The 11,815-nt window shown below is 40.8% G+C and overlaps 1 long non-coding RNA gene across 1 annotated transcript; it reads right to left on the bottom strand.

The window, feature by feature from the left end:
• Positions 1-203: 203 nt before the first annotated feature.
• Positions 204-11,801, bottom strand: LOC117064624. Its single transcript, XR_004429560.1, has 3 exons — positions 11,665-11,801; positions 1,602-1,682; positions 204-501 (listed from the first exon to the last, which is right to left on the bottom strand). It is a non-coding gene; the product is annotated as an uncharacterized LOC117064624 (long non-coding RNA).
• Positions 11,802-11,815: the final 14 nt, after the last annotated feature.

Genomic DNA, 11,815 nt, shown 5'->3' with positions numbered 1-11,815 from the left:
AGAAAGAGAGAGAGAGAGAGAGAGAGAAAGAGAAAGAGAGAAAAAAAGAAAGAAAAAGAAAGAAAGAAAGAAGGAAGGAAGGAAGGAAAGAAAGAAAGAGAGAGGAAAGGAAGAGAACTAAGATTACACAAGCTATTGTAAAAGATTGAACCAAAGGAATTGGTTGGGTAAGGGGCATTCTTTATTTCTAATTTGATTTTTCTTTCTTTTATTTTATTACTTTGAGGACTGTCTAGTCCTTTGCTCCTAAATTCTATGTTAAAATAAAATGAGTATGGTCTTGCTGGTTTAGAAGATTCCAAGACAATGATTTGAAAGCTGAAGAGTCACTCACAGCTGCTGGGCAAGTTTTCCGATGAACATTGAAGAAAAAACAGCTCGTTTCTTTGCCTAATGAAAAACCAAACTCCTCAGTGTGGCATGGTCTTCAAGCTGGTTTCATAAACATGACCTGTTTTTCCCATCTTCTGTCTGTTGCTTTTCTTCCATAACGTGTGGGGTCTGGATTCAGAGAATACAAGAATCTGTGTCTCAGGGTCACAAATCAGAAACTCTGTTCACTTTCTGCCTTACAGCACTGTTTCTTGATTGTATGCATTTACTTCAAATGTTCTCATTACAGATCTAGAGATAGGGAAGCGTGTGGTCAGGATTCTTGTGCTTGTTGTTATAACACATACTTTGTGCTCAAGAGTGGAGCCAACAGGCTGAGCACAGCATGTTCTCACTCAGTCATGATGGCTGCAAGTGGCTGGCTTGGGCCCCCAGCTTCCCTAGGAGACACCTTCCTGACTCACCCGGTCATCTGGAGGGGAGAGTGTCAGGAGAGGCCAGCGATGGTCCTTCAGTGACTTGACTTATGCATTTAGACGAGAGTAGGGGGTGGTGGTCTAGAGGACATGGCTATATCAGAGCACACCCAACCCTGCTCTCAGAACTGAGAACACACATGTGAATGGGAAATTGGCCCCGACCACTGTCAGATGTGTGCTGGCCTGTTTGGGGACCACACAAGATTCAGTAGAGGGCATAGAAAGGTCATCCAACATAGGGTCCCTTTGGCTGCCAGACTTAAAACAAGCTTGGGTTAGTTATGAAGGAGAAAACTCTTAGGCTTCCAGGGAGCATGAGAACTTTCAAAGCAGTGGGCTTTAGTCCTTCCTTAGAGAAGACATTTACCATTCCATAGTGCTTTCAGCAGAAAGCCTTTCCTTCACTGTGTAGTTTAGTTATGATTTGATCCTGCCTATGGATATTTTTCTTTCTATCATTTAAATTTTAGATAGTGCTATGAATTACTCATTTTCCATAAAGAACACTACTCTAATGATTATTAGATTTCAGAATTTCATCTGTCTGTGAAAGCTGACTTTTGGCAGCCTGTGACACTCATACATTCCTTCTTACAATTCAGATTTCCCTCCGGAATCCTTGGTCTCATTTCAGATTAGAATCAGCTATCTTGCCTTATGTTCTCACGGGGTTCAATCTTATAGTGAATTCAGGTGAGAGAAATAGTTTCAGAACTATGATCATAGTACTTGGAAAACAATTCACTCCAGTGACCTCACAGTCACTGCTTCTCTGGCAGAATGAATTACCTTTCCCTCGGAATGTTTCTCCAAAATAGATTGGCTCAGGTCCCTTATGGCACAGATGCTCCTTTGATCCTTCTGTCAAATCTAAACACAAACACCGATTAGACAAGTGCTGCTCCAAGATCTCAGTGGGCATTTTGCATTGCCTTCTAACCAATATGCTGGCTCGAATTGTCTCATTGTTTCACATCCAAAGTATAGGACTGAACTCACTCTTCCTGATCTCCCAGGAAACTTGTGTAGGACCCTAAACAGTATTTAAGAGGAATAAAACCTTCGGTGTGGATTTTCATTAAAAGATGGAACGGTCCTGGGACTGTGTATACGTATTTCATGGTGTAATGAGCAGCATTACACTTCCTTTCTTTCCTCTAAAAGAAAAGCCTGGATAGGTAATACCCAATTTAGCAAAAATTAAAAGTGCTGTCAATTCCAGATAAAATTGTGATTCATAATATGGATCAAACTGTATGTTAACATTTTAAATTTTAATGTTGTATCTATTTAATGAGATTCTTGATGTCTATTTTAGTAAATGATTTTCTCAGCTATACTGAGGAATATAATAATAGAAGTAATTATTCTTATTTTAATATGAATGAATAAATTTTAATAATTGCATTTAATAGTTGATAAAATTTCATCTGTTTTTAGAAGCTGATTGTAATTCATTCTTTAGCTTTAGGCCCTTTCAAGCTAATTGGAACAGAACAGAGTTAGTTAAATATAACTATAAACCAAAATGAAACGTTTGCCTAATACGTTTTTATTAGTTAAGGCTTGGGGTTATTTTCCTAGGATTTCACTTGTAACATATGAAACACTCTTCCTAAAAACTTTATTCTATATTGCAAAATATGTATTGTTTTTCTTAAGGGGAACTATCTTTTCTATAATGATTGTCTCTCTGAACACTGTTGTAAGCTACGTTCAGCATCCTCAATGCTCAGGTTTGAGCTAAAGCCCCATCAGACACATCTCCAGCATCTGGTGCTGCCATCTGGTGTTTTCTTTTAAAGTAATGCCTTCTGAGCTATCAAATAATATTATTGACTTTTTCCTCCTTTGTGTTATCCCCAAATGGATTGGAGAAGGTGCCCTTATTAGATAAACTCCAGTTATTTAGTGCTAGAGTTACATATTTGATTTGAAGCTATAAATGTTCTTCTCTGGGTAAGTATCTTATTCTTTACAGGCAAAACTCGCAGGACAAAGAGCATAATCAGAAAAACCCAGGAGGGCAGGATAGATGTTCTCATATTTTCAAATTCTGTATGTGTGCATGTGTATCTATTGGGTAAGAAGAATTTGGAATTTAGGGGAAGGCGTGGAAGACAGGGAACTAACTTTTACTGAATAACTTTATGTCTTAGTCCATATGTGTTGCTATAACAAAATACCAAAGACTGGGTAATTTACAAAAAACAGAAATTTATATTTCACGGTTCTGGAGGCTGGGAAGTCCAAAATCAAGGTACCAGCAGGATTTTTATGAACTTGTGAGGAATGCTCTACTTCCAAGATGGTAATTAGTTGCTAGATCCTCCAGAGGGGAGAAATGCTGTGGTGGAAGGGATGGAAATGCAAGAAGGGTGTTCCCTCTTCTAACCTTGAGCCCTTTTTTATGGGTGTTAAGCCCATTCATAAAGGTGGTATCCCCACAACTTAATCACCTCACAAAGGCCACACCTCTTAACATTGTTGCACTGGGAAATATGATCCACTGTGAATTTTGGAGGAGACACCACCATTGAAACTGCAGCACTTTATGATTAGCACTTTATATACATGATGTCATTTTAATTCTCATTATATTACTATAAGATAAACATTATTTTCTGATTTTCTAGGTTGGGAGACTGTGGTTAAGCAACTTGCTTAAAGTCATACACTGAGTTTGAAAGTGGCTGTCAGAGCCATTCTGTCTAATTCCATAGATTCATATATTTTCATGTCACTATGAAAGGGGCATAGAAGTGACATAAAAAATGGGTATTGCTACCCTGCCAACCTGTGAGTGTTAGGAAAAAGAGGACAGAATTCCATTCATTCACTAATACTTATCATTAGGCCTTGGACTAAGTACTAAATATAGAGTCATAAAAATATAGGCATAGTTCTTGACTTCATGGAGTTTTTAGTCCTACTGAGGAAATTGTATGGAATTTTTAAAAAATATACAATTTAAAATTGTGTTATGACGGTGTGGAATGGTGGAAGACAGACATTCAAGATCTTGGCTAGAGAAAATCTATGGGAGGAAGATATTTCAGCTAAGACATAAAAGGTGTGAAAGCACTAGCCAAGATGAAACACGTGGAGGAAGGGAATGGTTAGAGAAAAAGACATTCGGATAAAGGGCAGCATGTATGAAGGTTCTAAGGTAAGGAAGATCTTATAATGAAATGAAACAGTGCACATGTGGCCAGGGCCTAATATGAGAGGGAACAGGCACATGGATGAGGCTGAAGAGGTAGCATAGTTTCCTCCATCTGCTCTGTGGACACAGGGACATCAGTTGTTTGGTTACTGCAGGAACCCAGGTGACAGCTGGTGATGGATTGGCCTATCATGTTGGTAGCAGAGATAAAGATAAAGTACAATGGGTAGATCTTGGTGATAGGTGGGATGTGGAGGGTAAGAAAGAGGGTCAAGGATGACTTCCAGATTTCTACCTTGAGTAACTGCACTAGTAGTGCCATTTTCTAAGATGAAGAATACTGTGGAAGGGTTGGATTTGGGGAAGTAAGATCTATAGTTTAGGCCAGGCACGGTGGCTAATGCCTGTGATCCCAGCACTTTGGGAGGCCGAGACGGGTGGATCATGAGGTCAGGAGATCGAGATCATCCTGGCTAACACAGTGAAACCCCATCTCTACTAAAAAATACAAAAAAAAAAATTAGCCAGGCATGGTGGCAGGCACCTGTAGTCCCAGCTACTCGGGAGGCTGAGGCAGGAGAATGGCGTGAACCCAGGAGGTGGAGCTTGCAGCAAGCCAAGAAGCACCACTGCACTCCAGCCTGGGTGACAGAGCAAGATCAAAAAAAAAAAAAAAAATCTATAGTTTAATTCTGGCCATATCAAATTCAAAATGCTTATGAGATTTTTTAGTAAGCTGAATCTACGAGTCTGGAACACAGAAGGAGGACTGGGCTGGGATATACATTTATGCATTATTAACATAATATTAAAGGGGGCGGAGCAAGATGGCCGAATAGGAACAGCTCCAGTCTCAACTCCCGGTGCGAGCAACACAGAAGACTGGTGATTTCTGCATTTTCAACTGAGGTACTGGGTCATCTCACTGGGGAGTGGGATAATCAGTGCTGGTCAGCTGCTGCAGCCTGACCAGCGAGAGCTGAAGCAGGGCGAGGCATCGCCTCACCTGGGAAGCGCAAGGGGGAAGGGATCCTTTTCCTAGCCAGGGGAACTGAGACACACAACACCTGGAAAATCGGGTAATTCCACCCCAATACTGCGCTTTAAGCAAACGGGCACACCAGGAGATTATACCCACACCTGGCCGGGGGGTCCCACGGGCACGGAGCCTCCCTCATTGCTAGCACAGCAGTCTGCAATCTAACCGCAAGGCAGAGCAGCGAGGCTGGGGAGGGGCGCCCGCCATTGCTGAGGCTTAAGTAGGTAAACAAAGCTGCTGGGAAGCTCGAACTGGGTGGAGCTCACAGCAGCTCAAGGAAACCTGTCTGTTCTGTAGACTCCACCTCTGGGGACAGGGCACAGCTAAAAAACAACAGGGGAAGCAGCAGAGGCCTGTGCAGACGCGAACAACTCTGTCTGACAGCTTTGAAGAGAGCAGTGGATCTCCCAACACAGTGGTTGAGATCTGAGAATGGACAGACTGCCTGCTCAAGTGGGTCCTTGACCCCTGAGTAGCCTAACTGGGAGACATCCCCCACTAGGGGCATTCTGACACCCCACACCTCACACGGTGGAGTACACCCCTGAGAGGAAGCTTCCAAAGTAAGAATCAGACAGGTATACTCGCTGTTCAGCAATATGCTATCTTCTGCAACCTCTGCTGCTGATACCCAGGCAAATAGGGTCAGGAGTGGACCTCAGGCAATCTCCAACAGACCTACAGCTGAGGGTCCTGACTATTAGAAGGAAAACTATCAACAGGAAGAACACCTATACCAAAACCCCATCAGTACGTCACCATCATCAAAGACCAGAGGCAGATAAAACCACAAGATGGGGAAGAAGCAGGGAAAAAAGCTGGAAATTCAAAAATAAGAGCGCATCTCCCCCTGCAAAGGAGCGCAGCTCATCGCCAGCCACGGATCAAAGCTGGTCAGAGAATGACTTTGATGAGATGAGAGAAGAAGGCTTCAGTCCATACTTCTCAGAGCTAAAGGAGGAATTACATACCCAGCGCAAAGAAACTAAAAATCTTGAAAAAAGAGTGGAAGAATTGATAGCTAGAATAATTAATGCAGAGAAGGTCATAAATGAAATGACAGAGATGAAAACCATGACACGAGAAATACGTGACAAATCCACAAGCTTCAGTAACCGACTCGATCAACTGGAAGAAAGAGTATCAGCGATTGAGGATCAAATGAATGAAATGAAGCGAGAAGAGAAACCAAAAGAAAAAAGAAGAAAAAGAAATGAACAAAGCCTGCAAGAAGTATGGGATTATGTAAAAAGACCAAATCTACGTCTGATTGGGGTGCCTGAAAGTGAGGGGGAAAATGGAACCAAGTTGGAAAACACTCTTCAGGATATCATCCAGGAGAACTTCCCCAACCTAGTAGGGCAGGCCAACATTCAAATTCAGGAAATACAGAGAACGCCACAAAGATACTCCTCCAGAAGAGCAACTCCAAGACACATAATTGCCAGATTCACCAAAGTTGAAATGAAGGAAAAAATCTGGAGGGCAGCCAGAGAGAAAGGTCGGGTTACCCACAAAGGGAAGGCCATCAGACTAACAGCAGACCTCTCGGCAGAAACTCTCCAAGCCAGAAGAGAGTGGGGGCCAATATTCAACATTCTCAAAGAAAAGAATTTTAAACCCAGAATTTCATATCCAGCCAAACTAAGTTTCATCAGTGAAGGAGAAATAAAATCCTTTACAGATAAGCAAATGCTTAGAGATTTTGTCATCACCAGGCCTGCCTTACAAGAGACCCTGAAGGAAGCCCTAAACATGGAAAGGAACAACTGGTACCAGCCATTGCAAAAACATGCCAAAATGTAAAGACCATCGAGGCTAGGAAGAAACTGCATCAACTAACGAGCAAAATAACCAGTTAATATCATAATGGCAGGATCAAGTTCACACATAACATATTAACCTTAAATGTAAATGGACTAAATGCTCCAATTAAAAGACACAGACTGGCAAACTGGATCAAGAGTCAAGACCCATCAGTCTGCTGTATTCAGGAGACCCATCTCACATGCAGAGACATACATAGGCTCAAAATAAAGGGATGGAGGAAGATCTACCAAGCAAATGGAGAACAAAAAAAAGCAGGGGTTGCAATCCTAGTCTCTGATAAAACAGACTTTAAACCATCAAAGATCAAAAGAGACAAAGAAGGCCATTACATAATGGTAAAGGGATCAATTCAACAGGAAGAGCTAACTATCCTAAATATATATGCACCCAATACAGGAGCACCCCGATTCATAAAGCAAGTCCTTAGAGACTTACAAAGAGACTTAGACTCCCATACATAATAATGGGAGACTTCAACACTCCACTGTCAACATTAGACAGATCAACGAGACAGAAAGTTAACAAGGATATCCAGGAATTGAACTCATCTCTGCACCAAGCGGACCTAATAGACATCTATAGAACTCTCCACCCCAAATCAACAGAATATACATTCTTCTCAGCACCACATCACACTTATTCCAAAATTGACCACATATTGGAAGTAAAGCACTCCTCAGCAAATGTAAAAGAACAGAAATTATAACAAACTGTCTCTCAGACCACAGTGCAATCAAACTAGAACTCAGGACTAAGAAACTCAATCAAAACCGCTCAACTACATGGAACTGAACAACCTGCTCCTGAATGACTACTGGGTACATAACGAAATGAAAGCAGAAATAAAGATGTTCTTTGAAACCAATGAGAACAAAGATACAACATACCAGAATCTCTGGGACACATTTAAAGCAGGTGTAGACGGAAATTTATAGCACTAAATGCCCACAAGAGAAAGCAGGAAAGATCTAAAATTGACACTCTAACATCACAATTAAAAGACTAGAGAAGCAAGAGCAAAACACTTCAAAAGCTAGCAGAAGGCAAGAAAAACTAAGATCAGAGCAGAACTGAAGGAGATAGAGACAAAAAAACCCTCCAAAAAATCAATGAATCCAGGAGTTGGTTTTTTGAAAAGATCAACAAAATTGACAGACCGCTAGCAAGACTAATAAAGAAGAAAAGAGAGAGGAATCAAATAGATGCAATAAAAAATCATAAAGGGGATAGCACCATGGACCCCACAGAAATACAAACTACCATCAGAGAATACTATAAACACCTCTATGCAAATCAACTAGAAAATCTAGAAGAAATAGATAATTTCCTGGACACTTACACTCTTCCAAGACTAAACCAGGAAGAAGTTGAATCCCTGAATAGACCAATAGGGCTCTGAAATTGAGGCAATAATTAATAGCCTACCAACCAAAAAAAGTCCAGGACCAGATGGATTCACAGCTGAATTCTACCAGAGGTACAAGGAGGAGCTGGTACCATTCCTTCTGAAACTATTCCAATCAATAGAAAAAGAAGGAATCATCCCCAAAGCCTGGCAGAGACACAACAAAAAAGAAAATTTTAGACCAATATCCCTGATGAACATCGATGCAAAAATCCTCAATAAAATACTGGCAAACCGGATTCAGCAGCACATCAAAAAGCTTATCCACCATGATCAAGTGGGCTTCATCCCTGGGATGCAAGGCTGGTTCAACATTCGCAAATCAATAAACGTAATCCAGCATATAAACAGACCAAAGACAAGAACCACATGATTATCTCAATAGATGCAGAAAAGGCTTTTGACAAAATTCAACAGCCCTTCATGCTAAAAACGCTCAATAAATTTGGTATTGAGGAACGTACCTCAAAATAATAAGAGCTATTTATGACAAACCCACAGCTAATATCATACTGAATGGGCAAAAACTGGAAAATTCCCTTTGAAAACTGGCACAAGACAGGGATGCCCTCTCTCACCACTCCTATTCAACATAGTTGGAAGTTCTGGCTAGGGCAATCAGGCAAGAGAAAGAAATCAAGGGTATCCAGTTAGGAAAGAAGAAGTCAAATTGTCCCTGTTTGCAGATGACATGATTGTATATTTAGAAAACCCCATTGTCTCAGCCCAAAATCTCCTTAAGCTGATAAGCAACTTCAGCAAAGTCTCAGGATACAAAATCAATGTGCAAAAATCACAAGCATTCTTATACACCAGTAACAGACAAACAGAGAGCCAAATCAGGATGAACTTCCATTCACAATTGCTTCAAAGAGAATAAATACCTAGGAATCCAACTTACAAGGGATGTCAAGGACCTCTTCAAGGAGAACTACAAACCACTGCTCAGTGAAATGAAAGAGGACACAAAAAATGGAAGAACATACCATGCTCATGGATAGGAAGAATCAATATCATGAAAATGGCCATACTGCCCAAGGTTATTTATAGATTCAATGCCATCCCCATCAAGCTCAATGACTTTCTTCACAGAATGGGAAAAACTGCTTTAAAGTTCATATGGAACCAAAAAAGAGCCCGCATTGCCAAGACAATCCTAAGTCAAAAGAACAAAGCTGGAGGCATCATGCTACCTGACTTCAAACTATACTACAAGGCTACAGTAACCAAAACAGCATGGTACTGGTACCAAAACAGAGATACAGACCAATGGAACAGAACAGAGTCCTCAGAAATAATACCACACATCTACAGCCATCTGATCTTTGACAAACCTGAGAGAAACAAGAAATGGGGAAAGGATCCCTATTTAATAAATGGTGCTGGGAAAATTGGCTAGCCATAAGTAGAAAGCTGAAACTGGATCCTTCCTTACTCCTTATACAAAATTAATTCAAGATGGATTAGAGACTTAAATGTTAGACCTAATACCATAAAAACCCTAGAAGAAAATCTAGGTAGTACCATTCAGGACATAGGCATGGGCAAGGACTTCATGTCTAAAACACCAAAAGCAACGGCAGCAAAAGCCAAAATTGACAAGTGGGATCTATTAAACTAAAGAGCTTCTGCACAGCAAAGAAAACCATCAGAGTGAACAGGCAACCTACAGAATGGGAGAAATTTTGCAATCTACTCATCTGACAAAGGGCTAATATCCAGAATCTACAAAGAACTCAAACAAATTACAAGAAAAAAGCAAACAACAACCCCATCAAAAAGGGGGCAAGGATATGAACAGACATTTCTCAAAAGAAGACATTCATACAGCCAACAGACACATGAAAAAATGCTCATCATCACTGGCCATCAGAGAAATGCAAATCAAAACCACAATGAGATACCATCTCACACCAGTTAGAATGGCAATCATTAAAAAGTCAGGAAACAACAGGTGCTGAAGAGGATGTGGAGAAATAGGAACACTTTTACACTGTTGGTGGGAATGTAAACTAGTTCAACCATTATGGAAAACAGTATGGCGATTCCTCAAGGATCTGGAACTAGATGTACCATATGACCCAGCCATCCCACTACTGGGTATATACCAAAGGATTATAAATCATGCTGCTATAAAGACACATGCACACGTATGTTTATTGCGGCACTATTCACAATAGGAAAGACTTGGAATCAACCCAAATGTCCATCAGTGACAGACTGGATTAAGAAAATGTGGCACATATACACCATGGAATATTATGCAGCCATAAAAAAGGATGAGTTTGCATCCTTTGTAGGGACATGGATGCAGCTGGAAACCATCATTCTTAGCAAACTATCACAAGAACAGAAAACCAAACACCGCATGTTCTCACTCATAGTTGGGAACTGAACAATGAGATCACTTGGACTCAGGAAGGGGAACATCACACATCGGGGCCTATCATGGGGAGGGGAGGGGGGAGGGATTGCATTGGGAGTTATACCTGATATAAATGATGAATTGATGGGTGCTGACGAGTTGATGGGTGCAGCACAGCAACATGGCACAAGTATACATATGTACAAACTGCACGTTATGCACATGTACCCTAGAACTTAAAGTATAATAAAAAAAAAAACCATATATTTAAAGCAATCAGAATGAATAGTCAGATAGAAAAACAGTCCCAGGGCTGAGTCCTGAGATACAATATTTAGGGACTAGAGGGGAAGAAACTGGAGAACGAAGGCCTGGAGATGCAAGAGAAAGGCCTAGAGTAGGATGCCATGAAAACTGAGATCCGACAAATGTTGTAAATAAGGGTGTTGAAAACAGTGTTCTATGCCAAGAGGTTGAGTAGAATGAGGACCGAAAAATATTTGATTTGGCAGTGTGGATGCAGCTGCTAACTTTGGAAAGAACATAGTGGAGTGGTGAGAGCTGCAGAGTGTATGGAGAATAAAGATAGGTTGTGTTTTGAGAAGTATGGCTTTGAAGACTAGAAGAGAAACAGTACGTAGGCTAGGAATAGAGATATTGGAATGAGAGGTATTTTTGAAAGATGGGAGCGTCTAGATTATGTTTTAATACTTAGGATAATGATCCAGTGGAGAAAAGGAGGTTGAAGAAGCAAGAGAGGTGATCAGAGATGGTGCAAAACCTGGAGAAAAAATAGGCACCAGGAGATGGGATAACCAATGTGTGTGGAAGGAAGGACTTCGATAGGAGAGGGCACTTCTTTGTTTCAGGGGAATGATGAATACAGATGAAGGCAAGACTGTAGGTTATTAGTAGGGAGATAAAGTAACTACTATCTGCTAGCTTGTATCTCATATTTTCTCAATGAAATATCAGGCAATCTTACCAAGCCTATCAGATGAGAAAGAGAGAGGTATAAAGAGAGGGAAAAAAGTTAGTGTTAAGAACCTTCTTAGTCCTTTGTCTCTCCATGCCTTCTGTTAAACTGAGCTCCTGAAATCAAGACTAAGTCTTTTAGAATTATTTCTGTCTATGATCTCCGCTTCTTTGGAGGTGGTAGATGAAATATTCAGTAGGATCCTACTTGTAGATCCAACCA

This window comes from Trachypithecus francoisi, unplaced genomic scaffold (genome assembly GCF_009764315.1).
Source record: "Trachypithecus francoisi isolate TF-2019V2 unplaced genomic scaffold, Tfra_2.0 Lachesis_group2, whole genome shotgun sequence".
NCBI classification, from domain to species: Eukaryota; Metazoa; Chordata; class Mammalia; order Primates; family Cercopithecidae; genus Trachypithecus; species Trachypithecus francoisi.
Note: the sequence above shows the minus strand (reverse complement) of the source record. Positions and strands in the feature narration are given on the sequence as shown.